The 19,504-nt window shown below is 46.8% G+C and overlaps 1 protein-coding gene across 1 annotated transcript in view; it reads left to right on the top strand.

The window, feature by feature from the left end:
• Positions 1-2,835: 2,835 nt before the first annotated feature.
• PTPRA (protein tyrosine phosphatase receptor type A) overlaps positions 2,836-19,504 on the top strand; it is a 152,301-nt gene continuing 135,632 nt past the window's right edge. Inside the window, exon 1 of the mRNA XM_056855773.1 lies at positions 2,836-2,864. The gene's annotated coding sequence lies outside the window, so the exon portion shown is untranslated. The remainder of the gene's footprint in view (positions 2,865-19,504) is intronic.

Here is a 19,504-nt window from a genome sequence, read left to right as displayed (position 1 = left end):
TTTGTAAATGTGTTTTTAATTGAATTTAATAATTGTAACTGTATTTTTAATTGTTTAAATGTTTTAATGCTTTGCCACCTTGTGGACCCTGATTGGGTGGAAAGGGGGGGGATTAAAAACCTTTTAAAAACAAACAAATTCCTGTTGAATCCCGTCCCCAGGTTCCACCCCAACCTGGAGCTGGCAACCCTACCCTCCCTGCCAACTCCCCTGCCCTACCTGGTTGGCCACTGTATGATCAGACTGCTGGGACTTGAAGGGCCTCGTTCTGATCTAGCAGGGCTTTTCTTATGTTCTCTCCAGGATCAGAGGAGCGTGCCTATTCTATTAGGTGCTGGGGAACACATGCAGGATAATGCTGCTGCTGCAGTCGTCTTGCTTGTGGGCTTCTTAGAGGCACCGGGTTGGCCACCGTTGAACAGACTGCTGGACTTGATGGGCCTGGGTGTGATCCAGCAGGGCTTTTCTTATGTTCTTAACACAGGCAGGATGGTGGTGCTGCAGTCGTCTTGCTTGTGGGCTTCTTAGAGGCACCAGGTTGGCCACTGTGTGAACAGCCTGCTGGACTTGATGGCTCTGGGTGTGATCCAGCAGGGCTTTTCTTATGTTCTTAACACAGGCAGGATGGTGGTGCTGCAGTCGTCTTGCTTGTGGGCTTCTTAGAGGCACCGGGTTGGCCACTGTGTGAACAGCCTGCTGGACTTGATGGGCCTGGGTGTGATCCAGCAGGGCTTTTCTTATGTTCTTAACAAAGGCAGGATGGTGGTGGTGCTGCAGTCGTCTTGCTTGTGGGCTTCTTAGAGGCACCGGGTTGGCCACTGTGTGAACAGACTGCTGGACTTGATGGGCCTGGGTGTGATCCAGCAGGGCTTTTCTTATGTTAACACAGGCAGGATGGTGGTGCTGCAGTCGTCTTGCTTGTGGGCTTCTTAGAGGCACCAGGTTGGCCACTGTGTGAACAGCCTGCTGGACTTGATGGGCCTGGGTGTGATCCAGCAGGGCTTTTCTTATGTTAACACAGGCAGGATGGTGGTGCTGCAGTCGTCTTGCTTGTGGGCTTCTTAGAGGCACCAGGTTGGCCACTGTGTGAACAGCCTGCTGGACTTGATGGGCCTGGGTGTGATCCAGCAGGGCTTTTCTTATGTTAACACAGGCAGGATGGTGGTGCTGCAGTCGTCTTGCTTGTGGGCTTCTTAGAGGCACCGGGTTGGCCACTGTGTGAACAGACTGCTGGACTTGATGGGCCTGGGTGTGATCCAGCAGGGCTTTTCTTATGTTCTTAACACAGGCAGGATGGTGGTGGTGCTGCAGTCGTCTTGCTTGTGGGCTTCTTAGAGGCACCGGGTTGGCCACTGTGTGAACAGACTGCTGGACTTGATGGGCCTGGGTGTGATCCAGCAGGGCTTTTCTTATGTTAACACAGGCAGGATGGTGGTGCTGCAGTCGTCTTGCTTGTGGGCTTCTTAGAGGCACCAGGTTGGCCACTGTGTGAACAGCCTGCTGGACTTGATGGGCCTGGGTGTGATCCAGCAGGGCTTTTCTTATGTTAACACAGGCAGGATGGTGGTGCTGCAGTCGTCTTGCTTGTGGGCTTCTTAGAGGCACCAGGTTGGCCACTGTGTGAACAGCCTGCTGGACTTGATGGGCCTGGGTGTGATCCAGCAGGGCTTTTCTTATGTTCTTAACACAGGCAGGATGGTGGTGGTGCTGCAGTCGTCTTGCTTGTGGGCTTCTTAGAGGCACCGGGTTGGCCACTGTGTGAACAGACTGCTGGACTTGATGGGCCTGGGTGTGATCCAGCAGGGCTTTTCTTATGTTAACACAGGCAGGATGGTGGTGCTGCAGTCGTCTTGCTTGTGGGCTTCTTAGAGGCACCAGGTTGGCCACTGTGTGAACAGCCTGCTGGACTTGATGGGCCTGGGTGTGATCCAGCAGGGCTTTTCTTATGTTAACACAGGCAGGATGGTGGTGCTGCAGTCGTCTTGCTTGTGGGCTTCTTAGAGGCACCAGGTTGGCCACTGTGTGAACAGCCTGCTGGACTTGATGGGCCTGGGTGTGATCCAGCAGGGCTTTTCTTATGTTAACACAGGCAGGATGGTGGTGCTGCAGTCGTCTTGCTTGTGGGCTTCTTAGAGGCACCGGGTTGGCCACTGTGTGAACAGACTGCTGGACTTGATGGGCCTGGGTGTGATCCAGCAGGGCTTTTCTTATGTTCTTAACACAGGCAGGATGGTGGTGCTGCAGCAGTCTTGTTTGTGGGCTTCCTAGAGGCACCTGGTTGTGCACTGTGGGAACAGACGGCTGGACTTGACGGGCCTGGGTCCTACCCAGCGTGGCTTTCCTTATGTTCTTATCTGGCTGCCCTCCGTTGGAGGCAGGCTGCTGGGCCAGCGCGGGTTACTTTTCTATCCCGCCTCCCTCTCTAGCAGCGCCCCTTCCGAGAGGCGGGGCCAGCCGGTGCGCCGCAGCCAACCAGCGCCGCCGTCTCAACGGGCCAATGGGCGGGCGCCTTCCATGGGGCCGCGTGTGGGCTGAGGGAAGGCGGGAGGCGTCGCCGCCGCCGCCGCTGAGGGGAAAGGCGAGGAGGCGCCTCGGCCGGAGACGGGCGGGAAGGGACCGACGGACGCCCGGAACTGCCTCAGCCCGGAGGAGCCGCCGCCGGTTCTCGGACGCCCCTCCGCCCCTGCATGGAGCGGCACCGCGGAGGCGGCGGGCGGGCTCGGGAGCCGCCGCTCGGCAGCAGCCGCCGCCGCCGCCGCGGGGACTGGAGGAGCCGCCCAGCCCGGGAGCTCTGAGGGGAGGTGCGCGCGCAGCCCCCCTCTCGCGCTCCCTCCTCCCCCGCCCTCCTCCGTCGCCTGGCAACGGTAAGTCTGAGTCATTCCTCCTTCGGGGGAAAAACGCGTCGGGGAGCCCCGCCCTCTTCCTTGGGGCCACGCCCACAAGCAGGACCCCACAGGAAGGAGGAGGAGGAGGGGGGGGAAACTGACTCGACTCCAACTTAATGGGTGTGGGGGATGCTTCCTCCAACTTAATGTGGGGGGGGGGGAGCGAGCTAGAGGAAATGCAATGCCCATCCCTTCTATTATTTTTTTTGCAAATAAGAGTGGGTGGTCTTTCGGTGCAAAAGCCCTTCCAATTCCCCATCTGCAACGGTTAAGTCCAGCCAGGATCTCCCCCCCCCTCCCGACTTGCCTCCAACTTAATGGGGGGGGGCACGAGCTAGAGGAAATGTAATGCCCATCCCTTCTGGAGTGTTTTTTTTTTTTGCAAATAGGGTGGGTGGTCTTTCAGTGCAAAAGCCTTTCCAATTCCTAATCTGCAACAGTTAAGTCCAGCCAGGATCCCCCCCCCACTTGCCTCCAACTTAATGGGTGGGGGGAGCTTCCTTCAGCTTAATTGGGGGGGGGGAGCAAGCTGGAGGAAATGTAATGCCCAGCCCTTCTGTTTTTTGCAGATAGGGTGGGTGGTCTTTCCATGCAAAAGCATCTTTGCCCTTTAACGCCGTCCCCTTCCAGTTCCCCATCTGCAACAGTTAAGTCGAGCCAGAACAACCCCCCCCCCCGGCTTCAGAAATGGGGGCTTCTGTTGCCAGGTCCTGTTGCAAAAGATGGTATCCCTGGTTCTCTCCCCACCCCCCAATTTCCATCTATTGAATTTGGAGTCCAAATCGGAGGGAAGGGGGTACCCCCAGTAATAGTTATTGGCCTTCAAATGTTTAGGTCTATGTGTTTTAATTGAATTTAATAATAATAATTAATTGAATTCAATAATAATAAACAGGGTTTACTTCCAAGTTGCATGCCTGTCTGGCTGGGGTGCTTGGATGGGGTTAATTAAGGTATTATGGGTGGTGGGCGATCCATATTGAAACACAAGTTTGTTTTTCAGTAAATCCCAGTGGTTCTCCCCTCCCCCCCCTTCCGGTTTAGTTTGGGCATCGAGAATTTGGGAGAGGAGCGGTTGGATCTGCTGTACTACCCAGTTGTTTTTCTCTGATTTGTTTTTTTAAAGTGTGCTGCGCCTTGCTTTATTCAGGAAACAGAAGGAAGGTCTCTCCCCCACAATCAGCATTTGGGGGTTGGTCTGTTGATGCAGGATTCTGAGCACACCGTCAGGGACTGGAGCCGTGGGAGCTAAATGCTGCTGTGTAATAGGTATCTAGAATGGTCTTCCGATCCTGGTTGACAGCTGAGAAGCAGATAAAAAGGGTTGCAGGAAATGTATTTGTAGCAGCAGAACTTGGCAGTGGGGCACTGAGGGGTGGGGTGGGAATTGGGGCCTTGACCTCCCCGTGGCTGTCCAGCAAAGCTAGTTGCTAAGCTGGGGCTGAGAGCTCTGTTTAAAAGCATGTTTCATAATGTTGGGTAACCTCACGGTGCGGTGCATGTAATTTCTTTTAATCCATAGTAATGCCAGCTGAGTTTGTTCATGATATTAAATTCAAAACGTAATTGTGGGTCATACACAATTAATAAGTACCCTTCCTTTACTATCCACACTGCCAGCTCAGGTTTTTCTTCCTCTTGGTCTCAGCTTGCTTAAATCTGTACTTAAGGCCTGATTTTAATGAACTTGCCTTAACTGCAGGCATGTTGTCTCCCTGTTCTCTGTTCTACTCTCTCGCTCCTCCACTAATAAGCATTGGGGTTGGTATATTAATAAAAGGGTTTCTCATTTTGAATGAGGGCAGTATGTAACACCTTTAAAAGGAGGAGCTCATCTGGGGGGATTCTTTACTTCCTTCCTCCAAAACCTCTTTGTGAGGACATTCTGTTTCACCCCGAGAACCTGCCCTCCTCAGAGTGGCTTGGGCATTAAAGACACCTCTGAAAGGGCCCGATCTGTGTTCCTCAGCTCCAGAGCTCTGCAGGCCCTGGTCTCTCAGCCTCCCACTAGCTGCCCAAATGGCACCCATTCACCTCAGTGTCAGATTGGGCTACAATGCCAGCCAATTATCTGTAGTTCAGTACTGCCAACAGGGTGGTGAAAAGTGTCTTCAAATTGCAGGCAACTTACAGAGACCTAGTAGGGTTTTCAAGAGACGTTCAGAAGTGGTTTGCCATTGCCTGCCTCTTTGTCACGACCCTGGTATTCTAGGGTCAGCCAGCATGGTGTAGTCGTTAACAGTGGTGGTTTGGAGCAGTGGATTCTGATCTGGAGAACCAGGATTGATTCCCCACTCCTCCACATGAGCGGCGGAACTAATCTGGTGAACCGGGTTGGTTTCCCCACTCCTCCATGTGAAGCCAGCTGGGTGACCTTGGGCTAGTTGCAGCTCTGTTAGAGCTTTCTCAGCCCCATCTACCTCACAGGGTGTCTGTTGTGGGGAAGGGAAGGAGATTGTAAGCCGGTTTGATACTTCCTTAAGTGGTAGAGAAAGTCGGCATATAAAAACCAACTCTTCTTCTTCTTCTTGTTGGTCTTCCATCCAAATACTAGCCAACCCTGCTTAGCTTCTGAGATCTGGGAAAATCAGGCTAGGCTGGGGTTAGCCAGGTCAGGGCAGAATCCTTGTAGAGACTGTCGAAAGTGGGCAGTCTGTGGTATCTGCCTCCTTTATGCGGGGGCACACAGATATCTCTGCTGCAGCAGGTATACCTGGGCAGTCAGTTCTCTTGCAGAGCTTCCTGGAACTCCTCTTGGAGCCACAGGTTCCGAACTGAACAGATGCCCTCTCACTTTCCTTTTTTCTTTGTTTAGTCAGACACCTTATTTCTGTCAATAACGCCCCATGTAAAAAATTACGCCTTTGGACCGAGAGTTAACGAAGCATTTCATTCCTGTGAATGGGCATTGGGGAGGAGGGGGAATCCTGAGTAGCCTTTAATATGGGACTCAGGACAGAAATTTTGACAATATTTTCACCGTTCACCCATTCAGTCTGGAGTGAAAGGGTTTTCTTCACGCCAGCTCTGTAGAATCCTCCCACTGTTCCCAAGAGAAAATCCTCTTGAGAGAAGTTCCTGGAAAATATAGGTGATGGTTGTTATCTTTAGTAAATGGCTGCTATGCTCCATGACTTTATCTGGCTTCCTGTCCATATAGACATGTCCTTTTTTTGTGTGTGCCTGTCTTGGTTTCTGTTTAGAACTTTGGGAATGTGCATCTCAAATATATATATATATATTAATTCCATACTGTACCTTTGTCATGAAAACCCCAAAAGGGGTCGCCATAAGTCGGCTGTGACTTGAAGGCACTTTACACACACACATGGAATTAATTGGATTAGGAAGCAGGCTTTGAGAAGTTTATGGGCGAAGACGCAAACGCCAGGGTATATAGCTTTGTGTTCTCTCGTGGAGCACCAAAGTACTTGAAGTAGGAAATGGAGTCTGGATGTGTGATAGAATAGTGAATTAATTCGTGCTCCTGGTAAGCTCACTCAAACTATGCTGGGAAGAGAGAGAATTCAGTAGATGGAACTATGGGGAACATGGTTTTACATAAAAGATTTATTTTTTATGTATGTCTTGAGTAGGTTTGGCATAACTACTCCATAGTAATGCCAGACCTACTCATCTGCCACCAGCGTAAACTGCCTTTGGATGAGGGCGTATTTTCCTGACCTAGTGTATAGTAAACTACTGCACTTGATGGGGTTAGAACAGGACTTAACAGCTTGTGCTAGGTAGGAACATAATAGTTGCAATTTGCAGGGGGCAAATTGCAGGTCTCTGTGTTAATCGCTTGTGTGCAGACAGAAGGAATATTGTGGTATGGAGGTCAGAGAGGCAGTTGCCAGTCTGGTTAGTGAAAAAGGCCCAATTGTCTTTTTAATCCAGCTTTGAGTTCAGGTTATTGCAGGCTTGCAAATTACCTAGTAACCAGCAGAGAGTAAGAAATTCCTTCAGAGGACCGGCCAGGAATCTTCTGTGAATTGGAAGAAAGTTGGCGGATTTTTCTTACTGTCCTATCAATGTGCTACTGAGGGCTGTTCAGGTGTGTGTGTGTGTGTGGTCAGGTGGGTAAATAATTTCTGTGGGTTAATAACTTTTGTGAGCATGCTTGCAAAACTGGGTTATTGTCCCCGATGACCAGCAGGTGGTCATATTCTAAAGAAAGGGACGATCTCTGGGTTACTGATGTCTAAAATAGGGGGGACCAGTAGACCTATTCCATTCTGGGAAGAGACTTGGGCATGGTGGAGAATGTTGGCCTGTTGATCTTTGTTGTAAAATGTTCATATTTATAATGCCATTATAAATGTTCTTGGAGGTTAAAGATGGGTACTATTTTGTGGGTGTGCGTATCTCAAGAGTTCAGCAGGAATAAGCGGCAAGGCCGGAAGGTACCCCAGGGCGGTTGACCCAGCATTGGCAAAACCCCGTGGAAGTGAGTGCTGGCCTCTGAGGGGGGGGCGGGAGAACAGAAATAATATCGCAATAATGGTTATTAGAGCTACCTTCTCCACAGAGGGATGTTTCCAGTTAGAGGATAGAAAGATATTTGATTCCCTTGCCTCATCTGATATTAAGTCCTCAAAGGCAATATTTATAATAGGAGCTCGGGGTAGATTAGGAAAAGGACTCTCTTTGCTTGTCTTGCCCCTTTGCAGAGCAGCTATTGGGGCAGGCTGTGTTTCATAGCCAGATGAACTCCAGCCCTGTCTCTCTGGAGCTGATGTTCCGGAAAGGATTTGGGCTCCCTAGAGACCCGTTGCTGACCTAGGGCAGTGACATATTGTTTTCTGACTTTGTAACTTGAAAGGCAGTAAAGGGTTTGGTTCTTGCTACAACTATCCTTGTTCTCGCTACATTTAGTAGATTTTAACTCTTTAAGTTATAACGTTGCACAGTTGTGTTGCAGCGAAACTTTTGTTTCCCAGTTACATGAGGCTGCAACGCAAAGCCGTAAAGCTGTGGGGTAGTTCTTTGCTTGCTTAGATGACTAGATGTGCATCTCCCATCGTTTTATGGCCTTTGAAACTTCACTTGGAGCCAAATTTATAGCAGCTGTACAGATAAGCCCACCAAAGTTAGTTTACAACAGTTCTGACAAATTACTAACATAGTCATGCTGGGTGGAAAGGGGCAAAGATCCAGCTTCTCTAGTCTGACACAATTTTCCTGCCTGAAAAGCTCTCTGCAGGTAAGCAAGCAAGTGACTTTTGACATCCAGTGGGGAATAAACATGGTAGCTGGTCACCAGAGGCCTGTTTTCCATGGACTTGGTTTCCATCTAAAAATTGCTGGAGTCCACATCAGTCCTCCAGGAACCAGCCTTTCATGTGGAAGTCCTAACTTTCAATCCACTAGTCATGATGACGGACTTCCTGTCTGAGTAAAAGTGGAGATGGAGAGCAGGAAGCACTGTGGGAACCGAGGCAAAACAATAGATACAAACCTGGTTTTTCTGTGCTATTGTGTATTCCACCCAGGAAGCAATAGTAGTTTCCTGTAGAGTGCATCCTACAGTAGGGGTTGCTAAACTAATTTTTTAAAGTTGTTCTGTCTCCCCGCTTTACAAGTTCAGGCTTCACTTGAGGACTGAACCTTTGCTGATACACCCTGAAGTCAAGATCTAATCAGGTCCACCCTCTGGGTCTTGTCTCTGCATGCAATGCCTTGTGTGCATTTTTCTTGCTGGTTTATTATGTGTGTGTTGAAACCATTATTTGCTTCAAGGTCTAGGGACAGGGTGGCTTAGACATTGGGATTTTTTTGTCCCAGTTAAGTGCCAGTTTCTTTAGCCTAGCCTAGCCCTTTATGAAAAAGTGACATTTTATCTAGAAAAAAACATGCTCGTTGCTTTTGAGTTCCTCTCCAGTATGTCTAGGGTGGTGGTATTAATTTTACAGAAACAACACTACCTTTGTGCCCAAAGAGTATCTGTTTCTTGTCTTTATGATATTCCTGTCTTGGGATAAGTGACTACTTAGTGGGGTTTTTTAATTGCTGTTATCTAATTATAAGTCAATAATTTGAAAAGGGCAGAGGGTGTCTATTAAGGTTATTTACTGTTACAGCACAGTACTTAGCTGAATAGGAACTTCTTCTAACAACTGGAATTGAAATGATGGGGGAATGAGAAAGTGTTCAGGCAAGCAGATCCTTTTACTGGAATGGTTATACTGAGAGGGGGAAGGAGCATATTTTTATGGAGAGGCTTGAAATAAAATCACAGACGGGGATTGGCCGGGGGCCTCGCTTCTGTTCCCTGGAGCAGGATGCTGTCATATTCTGTGATCGCAGATCTCCCTCTGACCTCTTGCCTCTGGACTGGCAGCTGGTGACGGCAGGGAGGAGGATCTGTCTCCAGGCCTAGCAAGTCTTACTTCGTTGGCTAAAACACACAGAGCAATATATCTAGGTTAGTTTTTGTAAAGTTACTAGTTTGAGTGGTAATGGCTACAAATGTGATAAGATTTGCCCTGAAGGCAAAGAAGGATTCCAGAATTCTAATATTTAAAATTCTGATGGCCTCACCAACTTCATGAATTTTGAATAAGCAAAGATTCCGCACTGGTGAATGCTGTGTCATATTGATGACCCATTAGTCCATCATCCCCTCTTGCAGAGTAGCCAATTAGATGCCAGTGTGGTATAGTGGTTAAAGTGTTGGGCTAGGATCTTGAAGACATGGGTTCGAATCCCTGTTCAGCCATAAAGCTCACTGGGTCAGTCATGCTCTCAGCCATGATCTGTGGTCAGTCATGCTCTCAGCCTCATCTATGCTTATCTTCATTCGCGTTTGTATCGGATGAAGTGAGCTCTGACTCACAAAAGCTTATATCCTGGAAAATGTTGTCAGCCTTTAAGGTGTTACTGGACTTGAATTTTATTCTAATTCCTTGTTTTGGGGATAAAATGGAGGAGTGGAGAACGATGCTGAAAGCTACTTTGGGTTTGTTCACACTGGGAGAAAAATGGGGTATAAATACTTAGATAAATCCCCTCAAAGATCTCCAAGCTGAGTGCAGAGGCCAAAGCCTCCATCTGTTATTGGTTGCCCTCCTCAGCACTCCTATTCAGTGGGTTATTGCCTCTGAACATGGAGGTTCCGTTTAGTCATTGTGGCAAATACATCTTTCCACAAATTGGTCTATTCCCCTTTAAAACAACTGACTAGGGACTATTGCAGTATCCTGTGGCAATGAATTCCACAAGTTAATTATACTGGACATCCTTATGCCTCTCTGAATCTGTTGCCCATCAACTTCATTTGCTGCTCCCGAGTTCTAGTATTGTGGGAGAGAGAGAAAAAACGTTGTGAAGTTATTGTGCTGTAGCAAGGAATAGCTTTCCTTCACCAAGGGTCAGATCTTTAAGAAACAGTATCTAGGGGGCCAAGTGTCTATGGTGTTTCCAGCTTTGACCATATAACTGTGATGGAAATTTGACCATATTACTTTGATCTCGCATAGGGTAGTGTGTGTGTATGTGTTGTCCAGTCGCTTTTGACTTATGGTGACCCTATGAAATAATGACCTCCAAAACGTGGCATTGTTAACAGCCTCACTCAGCTCTTGCAACTAAGGGCTATGGCTTCCTTGATTGAGTCAATCCATCTACTGTTGCATCTTCCTCTTTTCCTGCTGCCTTCAACTTTTTCCTATCATTATTGTACTTTCTATTGATCCTTGTCTTCTCATAATATGACCATAATCTGATAGTTTTAGTTTAGTCCTTTTAGCTTCTAGGGAGAGTTCAGACTTAATTTGATCTAGAAACTACTTCTTTATCTTTTTGCCATTCCATGGTATCTGCAAGTCTCCTCCAACACCACATTTCAAATTAATCCACTTCCTTCCTGTCAGCTGTCTTCATTGTCAAACTAATGGTAGTACAACGTCGCAAATAAGTCCACAAGTAATCATACCATGAAAAATACATCATTCCTAGTCTCCCTGCCAGCTTACGCTTACCTTTGCTAGTTATTTGTGGTGTGCTGGAGGTGTTTGGGAGGGATTAACAGTGCAATCCTGAACAGAATTACGCCCTTCTAAGTACCACTTGCCTGCTGTCTCAATATCCAGAGAAGAGCAGAGTGGATAAGAAGCCTGTGTTGTTAAACTTTGTTCGCACCACATCCAAAACGGTCAGATGATGTCACTTATTGGACCAGTTCCACTAGATGTTACCACCAATCTCTGAAAATGTAAAGGCAGCTGAAATGGAACATCATGCTTTTGTTGTCCAAGTGAACTATAAAGCGTACTGTGACAGAGACAGAGCTTCATAAAGAAAGCCACATAAGAAAGGCCATGTTGGATCAGACCATGGTCCATCAGGTCCAGCAGTCTGTTCACACAGTGGCCAACCCGGTGCCTCTAGGAAGCCTACAAACAAGACGACTGCAGCAGCAGCATTATCTTGGCTGTGTTCCAAAGCACCTGATATAATAGGCATGCTCCTCTGACCCTGGAGAGAATAGGTATGCAGCATGACTACTATTCATAAGAACATAAGAAAGGCCCTGCTGGATCAGACCAAGGTCCATCAAGTCCAGCAGTCTGTTCACACAGTGGCCAACCAGGTGCCTCTAGGAAGCCCACAAACAAGACGACTGCAGCAGCATCCTGCCTGTGTTCCATGGTACCCCATAGAATAGGCATGCTCCTCTGATCCTGGAGAGAATAGGTGGGCATCATGACTAGTATCCATTTTGACTAGTAGCCATGGATAGTCCTCTCCTCCATGAACATGTCCAGTCCCTTCTTGTTTTGAAATGTTTTTTATTTTATATTAAAAGAATACAATACATAAACATACTATAACACTAACATATATAAAAGACTTTATAAAACAGACAATTCAAGTGTGCCTCATTTATATCCAAATTGACTATCTGTTATATTTTAACATATATTGTCATCCCATCAAAACTAAACTTTCTTATTGTATTTGTCCATATTTTAAATCCTTTCAAAATGTTAACTGTGTTAATATATTCAAAGATAAAAACAAGCATCTAATATTTCTTACTCATAATTTTATGTATCCATAATGATTTGTAACAGAATCATTAAATTGGTTATCTATATATCTTTTCCACTTATGTTAGTTAATTATTATACTGTATTAACTGCTTTAATATACTTAGAAATGAAATCAAGCATGTAGTATTTCTTATGTCCACTCCCCTCTTAAAGCCTTTCAAGTTGGCAGCCATCACCACATCTTGGGGCAGGGAGTTCCGCAATTTAACCACAACATTGCCTGCGGAAATGTCATATGAAATAGGAGTGCAAGTTCTTCCTCTTGTTTCTTGGCATTTTGTTACAGTTTGTGTGTGTGTTGGGGAGTTCCTTTGATCCCTTTAAATCCCAGGGACACATGAAGCTGCCTTATACTGAGTTAGGCCATCGGTCCATCATGGTCAGTATTGCCTACTCGGGTTGGCAGCAGCTCTCCAGGGTCTCAGGCTGAGGTCTTTTGTACCACCTGTTACCTGATCCCTTTTAACTGGAGCATGCCAGGGATTAGACCTGGGACCTTCTGCATGTCACGGAGATGTTCTACCACTGAGCCATGGCCCCTCCTCCTCTCTTCCATAATAGAAAAGATCATACTTACCCAAACTTAAAATCAAAACTGATACGATGTGACCAATAATTGCATGGACAAGAACCCCATCTTCTTGCAATCTAATGTTACTGGGGAGCAACATAAAAGGTGGAGATGGTGGTGGGTTAGGAATGTGGTTGATTACTGGTATGTTGTTGCTGTTACGACTCCAGTTCCCTTCTTTGAGTATAATCACATAAACACATGAAATTGCCTTATACGGAATCAAACCCTCGGTCCATTAAGGTCCCATTAAGGGGAGGGGTTGTGGCTTAGTGGTAGAGCATCTGCTCGGCGGTGCAGAAGGTACCAGGGTCAATCCCCAGCATCTCCTGTTAAAAGGACTAGGCAAGTAGGTGATGCGAAAGACCCCTGCCTGAGATCCTGGAGAGCCGCTGCTGGTCTGAGTAGACAATACTGGCTTTGACGGACCAAGGGTCTGATTCAGTATGAGGCAGCTTCATGTGTTCAGTATTGATGTGGTGTAGTGATTATCGAGAATCAGTGTATCAAGAATCAACCAGCGTGGTGTAGTGGTGGACTCTAATCTGGAGAACCGGGTTTATTCTCACTCCTCCACATGAGCAGCGGTCTCTTAATCTGGTGAACCAGGTCGGTTTCCCCACTCCTCCACATTAAGGCGGCTGGGTGATCTTGGGCTAGTCACAGTTCTCACAGAACTCTCCCAGCCCCACCTACCTCACAAGGTGTCTGTTGTAGGGAGAGGAAGGGAAGGCGTTTGTAAACTGATTTGATTCTTCTTAAAAGGTAGAGAAAATCGGCATATAAAAACCAACTCTTTTTCTACTCTGACTGGCAGCAGCTCTCCAGGATCTCAGGTTGAGGGTCTTTCACATCACCTACCGGCCGGTCCTTTTAACTGGAGATGCCGGGGATCGAACCTGGGACCTTCTGCATGCCAAGCAGAGCCTCTACCACTGAGCCACTGCTCCTCTTATCTCTTCATCTCAGATCTTTCACTCTTGTTTTCACTTATAGAGGAAGAAGGAATGTTCATATGTTCCAGTGAATCTGGTATTTCAGTCGGTGCTCTTATTCTGTGTGCTCATGCGCTATAAGCTTTGAGCATTCCCCCCCACTTCGAAGCAGAGCAGGCTTGTCTGCAACTTTGAAGTTGCAGCAGAAGGGGGAAAAATAGTTCAAAATGTAATTGACTTATTTCCAGTGTTCTGGGGTGTCATCCAGGGATGGAAAAAGTGACAGGAAGGAAGGGAGTGATTCTTTTTCTTTCTCATTCTAAATATAGAATGACATTAAAACCTGGGAACAGCAGATATTGATGTGAAAGAAGCCCTGGCCCGTTTTAATGTGTTCTGCTGTCATTGATTTTCCGTACTTTATTGTTATTATTATTTTTTGTCTGTGTGCTTTGGAGGTGTCAATTCGTTGTGGAAGATGGAGAGGGTCCAGCCCTGTCCGGGACCTCTGAACCTGGAGTTCTCTAGTGCTTAAACGTGGGTATGTTATATTAGAAATTAAACTCCTCTCTCTTTCCGTGGCTTGGGGAGAGTTTGGCTGAGAGCGTACCGGATGCTGTAAAAATGCTTGTGGGTTTTCTTTTCTTTTCTGGGTTTGTTTTCTTTTTTTTGGTCTGGGGATTTCTAGAAGAGCGGGATGAATAATGGGCTAGGCTGGGAGGGGCCGGCGCGTATGGATCACTAGAACCTGCCGTGCTTAGTGCTGCAAAACAGTCTAACAGATGGCAGGAACAGTTTGTTATTTTTTTTTTGCTTGTATAGAGAAAAAAAACATTTAGGTCTGTCTGTCTAGATGGGAGACTGCTGGAATTTGTGAGCAAAAAGTAAGTTGTGAAATATGGAGAACAGCCACCATTCTTGCTGTTGGGGAAAGGCGAAGAGGTTTAAGATCTAAACGGGCACACAACTCCAGTTTCTTAAGACTGCAGTTAACATCTGCCTTCCAGTGGATATTGCAGTTGGCAAAACCCAGTCGTGTTTGGCCAGGATCAGAGTAGGGATTGGTCCGTCTGTATAAGGAATTCCATGAAGTCTCGGCATGTTGAGTGATTTCTTTTCATTAAGTAGAACAGCACTACAACAGCTTGTATCTTAATACTGGGAATATTTCTTGTTAGCCATTAGTAAAATTGCACTTGGTAAAAAGTGCAAGGTTTGTAAATGTTGGTCAGGTCAGACTTTGGGAAAGAAGTTTATTTCTTCAGTGGTACAGTGACGTTGGAACTTAATCCTTTGCACACGTGGGAGTTATTTCTGGGCCTGTTTATATAGATAAGTGCTCTGTACAGATAGGCTTCGAATTGGTCAGACTTGTTGGTTATTTGGGAGTTCTGAATTTCATGGTTTGCCTTGGAGAATCCAAAATGGTCTCTGAATTGTACAGTTTTGTGTGCTAGCCAGACTTGTGTGAAAGTCTCCATGTGAGGTATTTTCTGTGGCGTGCAAACTCATAACTAAAATGTAGCTTCTGGATTGGCACTGTGCGGTGTAGTGATTAGATCAGCTTTTCTCAACCAGGGTTCTCCGGCATGTTTCTCAACCAGGGTTCCCCGAACCCTAGGGTTCCGTGAGAAATTGCTAGGGGTTCCATGAGAAATAGTGATGAATAGGTTAATCATATGTAATCATATGTAGGGTTCCCTGAGACATTAATATTATTTCAGGGGTTCCGCAAGGGTAAAAAGGTTGAGAAATGCTGGGTTAGAGAGTCAGACTAGGATCTGGGGAACCCAGGTTTGAATCCCCACTCTGCTTTGGAAGCTTGTTGGGTGACCCTGGGCCAGTCGCATGCTTCTGACCTAACCTACCTTTCAGGGTTGTAGTGAGGAAAGGAGGACGATGTAAGCTGCTGTGAGTCCCCAGTGGGGAGTAACGTGGGTTATAAGTGAAGCAAATAAAGAAATAAATATAAAGTGACTAAGGGTACAGGCCTGAAATGTTACAATGATTGTGTTGACACTGATCCATAGTTCAGTACTGAAATGTAGCCGTCATTTAATATTATTCTGAATCACTGTGCCTATGCAAACTCAAAATTTGATGTTCTGTTGATCTTATTTGCTTCGAGTGCTATAAAATTATGTGTGTATTTTAAAATAGTGGAAAGGTTAAATCCTGTCACAGAGACACGAGATACTGATTTCTACTTGTAAAGTGAAAAGATGAAACATGGGGAAACCATGAAGGAAAGGACCGACAACGGAGACCAGAAAGATCAAGGACTTTCTCTACACCTGTGTCACTTGCACCATTGGAGAAAGAATGCCCGGATTTCTCTGCAGGCCACATCAAAAGAAACCCTTGCTCTTCTCCTTTGATACAAACCACTGTTTAAGTACAGGGTGGAAGCATATCCCGGTGTGGTCCTCTTTCCACCTTGCCGATGCTTAATTATCATGTACGGTCTGCATCTGACAGGTGTAAGATCATCCTTTTTTTCTTGGCTTATGGAGTTGCAGTTCCAGGTTGTTGAACAATACAAGAAAAAAAACTTTTAACTCCCAGATGTGGGAACATTTTTCTGAATGGGAGAGTCTCACAAGATAGAGAAGAAGAGTAGGTTTTCATACTCTGCAAGCCTCTTTGAGACTCCTTAAAGGTAGAGGAAAGCAATCACCTTTCCTTCTCCTCCCCACAACAGACACCCTGTGAGGTAAGTGGGGCTGAGAGAGTTCAGAGAGAACTGTGACTAGCCCAAGGCCACCCAGCAGGCTTCATGGGGAGGAGTGGGGAATCGAACCCGGTTCTCCAGATTAGAGTCCTCTGCTCTTAACCGCTACACTATGCTGGTTCCAAGCATGGCCATGCTCATTCCAGGGGTGGAAGATGGGCGCCAATGGGAGATGAAAGAGGATGGTACAAAGCTCCACGAAGCATAGGGGATGTGTGAGTAGGGGTGCCAACTCCAGGTTGGGAAATTCCTGGAGATTTCTTGGGGGGCTGGAGCCTTGGGGAGAGGAGGGCATAATGCTGTAGTGTTCAGAGAGAACTGTGACTAGCCCAAGGTCACCCAACAGGCTTCATGTGGAGGAGTGGGGAACAAACCCGGTTCTCCAGATTAGAGTCGTCTTCTCTTAACCACTATGCCACTGCTGGCTATGTCATTGTGCTTGGCACTAAATGTGATTATCCAGTATGGCGTGGGGAGGGACCATGGTTCAGTGGCAGAGCATCTGCTTGGCATGCAGTAGTTCCCAGGTTCAATTCCTGGCATCTCCAACTTGAAAGGACCAGGTAGTGGGTGATGTGAGAGACCTCCGCCTGGGACCCTAGAGGGCCACTGCCAATCCGAATAGGCAATACTCACGTTAATGGACCAAGGGTCAGATTCAATATAAGTCAGCTTTGTGGCACTTTTTAAATTATAGTCAAGACTGACACTGGTCTTTAACCTTGAGCATATTTAATAACCGGGTCATGATGATGCTTGCTGTGTCAATCCAAGATTCTGTTTCTGTGGTATTGTGGAACTGTGTTTATACTGGGGGTGGTAGAAAGTACCATCAAGTAGCAGCTGATTTATGGCAACGCCGTAGGATTTTAAAGGCAGAAGATGAACAGGGGTGGTTTGCCATTGCCTGCCTCTATGTGGCAACCATGAACTTCTTTGGTAGTCTCCAATCCAAGTACTTACCTGGGCTGACCCAACTTAGCTTCCAAGATTTTATAAGATCAGGCTAGCCAGGGCCAGCCAGGTCAAGGGGGCCTTTATGCTACAGTGGTAATATCCAACTTTTTAAAACTCTGGATTACTCTGCGAAAACTTCCATCCTCTTCTTTCATACATGCTAATGAAGCGGGTCAGTGCCTTTTGAGTGACTATGCTCTTAGAATCGACCCCTTCCTGAGAAGTGGTATGTTATCTTATTCAGTTAGTCACCTACTAAGCAGGACTCAACTACTGTGTGTGTGTAAAGTGCCTTCAAGTCGCAGCCGACTTATGGCGACCCCTTTTGGGGTTTTCATGGCAAGAGACTAACAGGTTGTTTGCCAGTGCCTTCCTCTGCACAGCAACCCTGGTATTCCAAATACTAACCAGGGCTGACCCTGCTTAGCTTCTGATGTCTGATAAGATCAGGCTAGCCTGGGCCATCCAGGTCAACTACTTTAAAGGTAAAGGTTCCCTGTGCAAGCACCGGGTCATTCCTGACCCATGGGGTGACATCACATCCCGACGTTTTCTAGGCAGACTTTGTTTGCGGGGTGGTTTGCCAATGCCTTCCCCAGTCATCTTCCCTTTACCCCCAGCAAGCTGGGTACTCATTTGACCGACCTCAGAAGGATGGAAGGCTGAGTCAACCTTGAGCCGGCTACCTGAAACCAACTTCCGTTGGGATCGAACTCAGGTCGTGAGCAGAGCTTTTGACTGCAGTACTGCAGCTTAACACTCTGTGCCACGGGGCTCCTAAGTACTTTACTCACAACTACTTTACTCACTTTAAAAAGTAAGTCTTTTTATTGATGTGCTCCTATGTAATTGTGTATATATACCGTATATACTCTGGTATAAGCCGACCCGAGTATAAGCCGACCCCCCAAATTTGAGGCCAGAAAAGGGAATTTCTTATTGACCCGCGTATAAGCCGAGGGTCAATAAGAAATTCCCTTTACCGGCAATGCTGCGCTCTAAAATGCCGGCCGCCATTTTAGAGCGCAGGGCCCCTGCCCCAGGTCGCCCTCCCGCCGCCTCCCAGGCCCTCCCACCCCACCCCACCCCCAGTGCCATCCAAGGGGGGGAGGGGGAAGAGCCCCTGAGCCCCTTTCCAGGCCCCTGCCGGCCGGAGGAAGGCGCTTGGGCGCGTGGGTGGCGGCGGCGCAGCCGGCAGGGGCCTCCTGCCGGCCCAGGAAGGTCCCTGCCGGCAGAAGAAAGGCGCCCGGGCGCCTGGGCGGCGGCGGAGCAGCCGGCAGAGACCTCCTGCCGGCCCCTCCAGGCGCCTGCCGGCAGGAGAAAGGCTCCCGGGCAAGGCTGCGAGCTGTAAGTTCCTCCCTCCTCCCCTCTCCTACCGTATTGACCCGTGTATAAGCCGAGTTCGGCTTTTTCAGCCCTTTTTTTGGGCTGAAAAACTCGGCTTATACACGAGTATATACGGTATGTGTATATGCAAGTATGACAGTCTTAAAATTCAGTAACAATGTATACAGTAAAGCAAGCAAGTTCTACATACTATTCAGTTATAAAATCCAACACTTAAAATATAACAGTTAAAAAAGTCTGATTTAGTTCAAAGTATCTAATTCACATTCTAGAATAATATATTTGTAAAGCCATACATACCAATACCATCTTCTAGGACCCTCTGAGAGAGGTCTGAAGTTCTAGCCCTCTTCCTGCCTGTTTCAGTCAATGAGCTTGAAATTAGAGTTCAAGCAGGAGACAGTTTTACTGCACATGCTCAGTGGCTTCTCTTCAGATTACCAAATAAGGACTTCCTCTTCCACCAGGCTATTTTGATAAACCTTAAACAGTCAGTTTTGAGTTTTGTTATACTTTATATAATCAATTGTATCATCATTCTCATCTCCAGAAAAATACGTTGTGATTGAACCTATTCATTAATTTCTAGCATCATGTCTTCATGTTTAAATCTTAAAATACAATATATTGTTTACATTACATCATTACATCTTAGTCAGCCTAAAATACCCTTGGAATGGAGAGCATTTCAGCACTTGAAGTCATTGGAAAGGCAGGAAGTTAGCACTTTGCTCTGTAGCCTAAAAAATGTGGGAGGTGCTGCAAAGGCTTTGCTCTCTAGCCATTGAAAAGGCTGGGAAAGGTCATAGAAAAAAGGGGGAAAGTGCAGCTAGCAAATCTGCACTGACACTGAAATCTTTGACAGAGTAATTCAGAAACATAAGCCTCTGGCAAAGAATATCCAGGCTTTCTTTCCTTTTAAAAGGAAATTTAAGCCTTTGCTGTATAGTTTGTAGTTCATATGTGTAGTTTGGTTTTACATTGAATATTTCTGCGTATGTACAACACTAATTCCATAGTTC

Source organism: Euleptes europaea, chromosome 9 (genome assembly GCF_029931775.1).
Source record: "Euleptes europaea isolate rEulEur1 chromosome 9, rEulEur1.hap1, whole genome shotgun sequence".
NCBI classification, from domain to species: Eukaryota; Metazoa; Chordata; class Lepidosauria; order Squamata; family Sphaerodactylidae; genus Euleptes; species Euleptes europaea.
The sequence above is the reverse complement of the archived record's forward strand: the minus strand, read 5'-3'. Positions and strand labels throughout refer to the sequence as shown.